At 33.6% G+C, this 7,208-nt stretch overlaps 1 long non-coding RNA gene across 1 annotated transcript; it reads left to right on the top strand.

Annotated features, from left to right (window-relative positions):
* The first annotated feature begins 705 nt into the window (after window positions 1-705).
* Window positions 706-4,837, top strand: LOC132534849 (uncharacterized). The gene is made up of 3 exons (XR_009546560.1): window positions 706-1,941; window positions 2,744-2,770; window positions 3,963-4,837. It is a non-coding gene; the product is annotated as an uncharacterized LOC132534849 (long non-coding RNA).
* The last annotated feature ends 2,371 nt before the right edge of the window (window positions 4,838-7,208 follow it).

Here is a 7,208-nt window from a genome sequence, read left to right as displayed (position 1 = left end):
ATTAAGTTCTGCCCATGAATGAGATCATCCCATATTCATCCTTGTCTTTCTGGGTTATCTCACTTAACATGGTCCTTCAAGTTCCATACAAATGAGATGAAGAAAGTGACCTCATCATTAGTACTCCATTGTGTATATATACCACAGTTTTCTTAAACACTCATCAGTTGTTGGACACTTAGGCTGCTTCCAAGTTTGGGCTATTATATCTTGTGCTACTATGAACATAGGTATACACAGATTTTTTTTTTGGATGGGTTTGTCTGCTTCCTGAGAGGTTACAAAGGGTAAAGGAACCTTACACTGCTGGTTGGAATATAAATTTGTCCATCCTCTGAGGAGAGTAATCTGAAGAAATCTCAAAAAACTAGAATGGACCTACCCTATAATCAGGTAAATAGGTTACTTTTGAGAAATTGTATTTCAGTGGTAGTGGAAAAGAATATTGTTATTAATAGCAATGTTTCAATTTCAGTGTCAAAGAAAACACCAGTGCCTTATGATTCTTCTTTTATGTGGAACCTTCACCAATAACTAAGATAGAAACTGTCAACAGAATGATGACTGCCAAAATTGGAGGGTGGGCAACATGAGTGAAGGGGACAAAGGTTGCAAAATTCCATGAATTTTTTTCATGGAGATACATTATATAACATGACAATTCTTAATAATGTTATATGGGTTGCTGATATATTGCCAAAAGAGTAAACCTTAGATTTCCTATATAAGGAATAAATAATAAGCATATGGAGAACATATATATACACATATATATATATGTCATGTATATCTGGATATAATGCAGTATTGATTATAACTCAAGGTAACAAAAAAGTCTGATTTATTTGTGAATTGATAGATTCATTATCAGTTAAAGTGTAGGTTAAAAAGTGGTTTCCATTATGTAATGCTGGATAAAGGAATCTTATACAGATACATTGATGCTTAGACTGATCGATGCAAATATGGCTGACTAGAATAAGGAGTGGACTTATGCGCAGAAAACATGGTTGATTTCATGCTAAATTTATGGTTTGATAAATAGATTGGTTAAAGGAGGAATGACACTTTAGTAATAGACTGGTACAGTAATAAAACTATATATGTTAAACTGAATGTAAAGATGGACTATTGAGAGATGAAGGTGATACATGCCACATACACTCATTTGTTATTTATGAAAGTAGAAAATCTGGGCCAACAAAAGGACACTTGCTATTTTTCCAGGCTCAGGACCCAGGTTTGCCTTTAACACCCACTGTATGGGTGGAATTTCAGTGCAGTATTGCATAACCCCCCACCCCAATCTCTGAAAAGAACAGTCTGGAGCAGTGACAAACCAGTGATGGAAATTCATACTCTACCACCCCCTCCCCCAAATTAAAAAAAAAAACAGTTTAGGGCCCTCAAGGTAGCACCTGGGAGGTGTCTTCTCTACTTTGTGCTTGATCTGGGTTTGAGCCCTTCCCTGCCCTATTGTACTACACTGAGTGAAACTTCAGTGCTGTTGTGTAGATCTCTCTGTCCTTCTTCCTTCATACCGTGAAAAGTTCGCTTCAAGTGACGAAGCCCCAGTAATAATAACTAGAAAATTTTAGCACTTGAATTCTCTGAGTATTGTGATAATTGATAAAAACAAGTTACCTATACAAGCAAAAAAAATAAAAGTGGGGTTTCATAGAAGTAGTCCCCCCACATTTTATTTTCCTTTAATGATTTGGGAATGTGTTGGAAGTTTATTAAAGAACCAATTTTGCATTCTACATTTGACTGGCCATGGTCTATACTACAATTTTCCCATGTTTTCCACAGTTTCATAAGAGATGACACCGATTAATGAAAAGAGACAATTTAGAAGCCTTACTACCTGACAATTGTATATCACTCCAAATTCTTGTACTTGTTCATGATCTATGTGAACTTCATTCTTCACAAGTACTGGTAAGAATGAGCAATACTGATATATTTTTGAACAGCTTAGTATGGAATTAAAATTGCATAAATAAAAAATTAAAACCAATACAGGAATTGTCAACTATAACCGATAAAATAGATTAAAAAGCTCTTTGGATTTTGAATCAGTGTTGATAGACTCTTACCTACTCTTGGCCATAAAATATGATGTTATCTAGACTGGTAATCTCTGTCCATATACTCAGTAAAAATAAAATTTGTTAAGTATTCTTTTTTAAAAAGTATTTTTAAAAGCCTGAACTGGTATTTAGATGAATTCTGAGTAGCTATATATAAATGATGGTTTGAAAATGCATGTGTAGCTTGATGGAATTAAAATTATTTAGGTGCTACAGAGATTGTGCAGTCATTTGCACAAGGTATGTATGTGATGAGAGGTGCCAGGTTTGATTATTGGTGCCACCAATAACCAGAGTTCATGTGATGTACTCATCACAGATAAGGAAAACAAGTGTAGAAGTTATGTAAGTGGGAAATAAGTTTAAACTTGAAAAAAAATCAAATGACAGTTACATTATGAAGTGAAAACTGCAACTTATGTGTATTTTATTGAAATATATAATAATATTTTATTAATAGGTATGGAGATTGGAATATGATTCTGGATAATTTTGCATACTTTTGATTTCAGTAACTACTGTGAAATTGCCCTTAGTGATAGTGGGGGAAACTATGTTAAAATAGTCTTTCATTTGAATAAGACATAAACTACTGCAAATTATTTCATGAATTCCTTCTTTTTCTTTATTCCACAAACATCTTACATAAGCATGGATCAAAGAGATTACGACTATTGGTAAGAACATAGATCTATATTATGCTTTTTTCTGTATTGCTGAATTGGATTTTTATTTGGGTTGTTTGTATATTTCCTTAACCTCAGATCTATTATGTAATCTATGTTAGTAATTTCAACTTATATTTTCACCCAGGAATTTAGAGTTATTTTTAGTGCATAACTTATTTAAACCACAACGTGTAATGCAAGAGATGTTATTCATCAGAATTTTTTCAAGAAACATTTATGAAAATGGGGAGAATTTTATATGGATATTCTGATAATGGTTTTGTCATGTGAAATGGTTATGAATAATATTTATAAAGCTTACTTGTAATATTCCCTTCTATAATTTTATTTGAATTTTAAGAGCCTGAATTGTCACATAAATGAATTTTTAAAAATTTTTATTTACAAAAGGAAACACTGACAAAACCATAGGATAAGAGGGGTACAACTCCACACAATTCCCACCACCAGAACTCCGTATCCCATCCCTCCCCCTGATAGCTTTCCTATTCTTTATCCCTCTGGGAGTATGGACCCAGGGTCATTATGGGATGTAGAAGGTGGAAGGTCTGGCTTCTGTAATTGCTTCCCCACTGAACCTGAGCATTGTCAGGTCGGTCCATACTCCTATTCTGTCTCTCTCTTTCCCTAGTAGGCCAGGGCTCTGGGGAAGTGGGGTTCCAGGACACATGGGTGGGGTCATCTGCTCATGGAAGTCCGGTTGGCATCATGGTAGCATCTGGAACCTGGTGGCTGAAAAAATATAAATGAATTATAAGTAGTTATACAGGAAATGAAAATTTAAGAATCCATATGGAGTTTAATGGAATAAAAATAATTTAGGTGCTAGGGAGACTGTGCAGTCTTTATTATACAAGGTGTGCATGCAAGAGGTACCAGATTTGATTATTGGTACCACCAATAACAAGAGCTGAGCAGTGCTTAAAAAAATTTCTAATAAAAGATGTGTATTCAAATAGCAGTAAATATGGCAGAGGAGGAAAATTATTGTTTCATTATTTTATACAATGAATATAACTGTTTTGTAGCTTGGAATATATATATATTCGTAAAAGTTATTTTCCATGGAGTACCAGTACAATATTTGCCTTGGAAATGATATCTATCTGTCAGAATACATGGCTGTGTGATAACCTGTTGTTTATTTTCATTTGCAATCTCTCCCTCTATACTCTACTAGATGATGACCCTGTGGACAAGAGGATCACAGATACCCTCTACAGTGGTTCCCTCCACAGAAATAGCTAAATATTCTCAATATTAATCCTTCAGGAAGTCACTGTGTCTTTGTATTCCAAAGGCCACAACTTTTATATATGTATCCCTAGAATAGAAGTGATGTCATTTTTTATAAGTAATTGATTAGAAGTGTTGATTACTCTACCATTTATCTATCTATATCTTATGGTTTATTGTATTGTTGCATTTTAACCCAAGTTTGCTTTACAAATGGGAGTGTTATTTGCATATGGCAAGTGCAATTGATGGATACCTTAGATCCATTTTGATATCCAACAAACTTTGTTAGAAACAAAGTCCCCTCTGTAAGATACTGAGTTCTTGAATTTGTATCATGGATATGAATATGTCATTTTTAGAATAGTTCTTAACTCTAGTCTAGTAGCAGAATCTGTCTGTAGTTAACCTCTTAACCAATGCCTGAAGGTAAGACTTGAATATATTCACAGATGTGGTTGTCTAAGGAGGAGATACACCCTTACATTGTCATTTTGAGTCATGATATATTGTAGAATATGTGGTTGTATGCTTTCCTAGGTGTTTTTGGAGTAAAAAAAAATTCTGTAAATAATGAGATTTAATTTGTATCCTTACTACCCTAAAATTCATTTACTACCTATTTAACTCAAGTGGACTTATATAGATACCTACATTTATTGTACGATTTTATTTTGTACTTCTGGAATGTAAGTTGAACTGTGATACATTAGTATGCTACTATCAATAAATTGTCTGTTTCAATAGATTAGCTTCCCCTAGCACACAAAAGCTGGGCCACCATAACTGAGTCTCAGTCATTAAATAATTTAAAACAAATGGTGGTTATTATTACTCTAATTTTCCATTCCTACTTCCAAGGGACAAAAGTTAACTATTTGTGATCAGCTTTTGAAAGTTTATGTAATTGTAATTAATTGTGCAAGTGTCTCAGTATTGTGGTATATATTTGAAATAATATGTTGTGGATATATTTCTAAATCATAAATATAGAGACTTATTTCATGGAATATAAAATATTATGGGGTTTATTTTTCTCTATTTCAAGAAATTTAGGTTACTATTTGTTCTTACATATACTGATGAATGTATATAATTAGGAATTTATAATGAGATTTGGATTCATTTTTTAAATATTTATATATAATAGCACTGGATAATTTGTTTTGCATACTTTCAATTTCAGCAATTATTGTGAAATTGTATTTAAGATATTTTCTAGTATAGTGTTCAGCAGTGTTATGAGGGCACTCTTAAAGTTCATAAAAGGTATATATCCAGGATATTGTTAATTGTTTAAAAATATTAACCAATCTAATAGGTGAAATACTATTTATAACTCAAGTCAATTTCAATCAATATATATCCATCCATAAAAGAAAAACTATAGTTATGTTTCATGTAAGCACTTGACTCACCTGCATTTCTGAGTTAGGAACAATTGGCCTATTACAAATGTATTTTTGTGGAAGTTCATATACTTCTTAAGTATTTATATAGGTTTTTGTTTCTATGCTCTTTTACATTGGAATATATATTTTTATAATTAAAATAATTTTACATTTAAATTTGAAAGATTTATACAAAAAGCCCAAATAAACCCTCACCAAAATTTATTTCTACATTGTTGTGATCTCTTCCTTTTCCCCTGTTCCTCCTTTATTCTTTCTTCTCTATTTCTCTCCTGTTATTCTAATTTTGTTAATTACTTTTAAGTTGTAGTTGTTATGTGCCTTTTATCCAAATACTTTAGTGTTTAGTTTCCAAGATCATGGATAGTTTATTAACCTTAGTAGTAAAAAAAAACAACAATATATATAAATGGTACACAAATAATGCATTAAGATATAGCCCCTGATCACATTTCACTATTTAAAAAAATATTTATCTTATTGCATAGTACAGAGAGAAACTGAGAAGATTGGAGATATAAAGGGGGAGAGAAAGAGATATACCTGAAGCACTGCTTTAGTGCTTATGAAGCTTTCCACTTGCAGATGAGTGTTGGGGGCCTTGAACCCAGGTCTTTGTGCTTGGTAGCTTATGTGCTCAACCGTGTGCACCATTGCCCAGCTCTTCACCAGTTGTATGTATGTATGTATGTATGTATGTATGTATGTATGTATGTACTTATTGCCACCGGGGTTATTGCTAGGGTCTGGTGCCTGCACTAAAAGTTCACTTCCAGTGATCTGGGAGGTGGTGCAGTGGTAAAGCTTTGGACTCTTAAGCATGAGGTCCTGAGTTCATTCCCCGGCAGCACACGTGCCAGAGTGATTTCTGGTTCTTTCTCTCTCCTCCTATCTTTCTCATAAACAAATGAAAAAATAAAAAAAGAATCCACTTCCAGAAGCCTTTTTTCTCTTTTGTTCTCTGTTTTTTCTTTCTATTTTTATTTGATGACAGAGAAAGTGAGAGGGGAGGGCAGACAGAGAAGGGGAAACTTGATTCACAACTCATGAAGAGTTCCCTTGCAGACTACTTTAGGGAAGAACAGATGGGATGTGGTAGCTCAAACACAGGTACTTGTGGATGTTGATATATGTGCTTAACCAGGTGCACTAATGCGTGGCCCCCTATAATATTTTTTTTACAGAAATTCACCTCAATAGTTAGGATTCAAAAGTGAAACCTATATTTTATTTATTTCACTGTATGCAATTATCATATAGACTCATTTGAAATTGAAGATTTTATATTCATTCTTTGCTTATGATCATATGATACTTATTTTTATTGCTAACAGGGTTATCATTGTAGCTTACTGCGTGCACAATGAAACCAGTCTCTCCAACCAATTTTTCTTTCTCTGTTTTTTTTCTTTGTTTGCTAGAACAGAGAGAAATTAAGAGGTGGAAGGGAGAGATAAAGAGAGAGAAAGAAACGTGCAACACTGTTTCAGTACTCATGAAGCTTCCTCCCTATAGTTGTGGACTGGGGGCATGAACCTGTGTCCTAGCACACGATCAATCTGTGCTCAGTTGGACGTAACACCATCCAGCTCCATGAAGCCATTGCTATTATTGAGAAATGATGGATCATTGTTTTTGTTTTTTTTTAGCTTTAATTTGCATTTCTTTTTTTTAAATTTAAGACAGGATTAATTAACAAAACCATAGGGTAGGAGGGGTACAATTCCACACAATTCCCACCACCCAATCTCCATATCCCACCCCCTCCCCTGATAGCT

The sequence above is a fragment of the Erinaceus europaeus genome, chromosome 20 (genome assembly GCF_950295315.1).
Source record: "Erinaceus europaeus chromosome 20, mEriEur2.1, whole genome shotgun sequence".
In the NCBI taxonomy this organism is placed as follows: domain Eukaryota; kingdom Metazoa; phylum Chordata; class Mammalia; order Eulipotyphla; family Erinaceidae; genus Erinaceus; species Erinaceus europaeus.
Note: the sequence above shows the minus strand (reverse complement) of the source record. Positions and strands in the feature narration are given on the sequence as shown.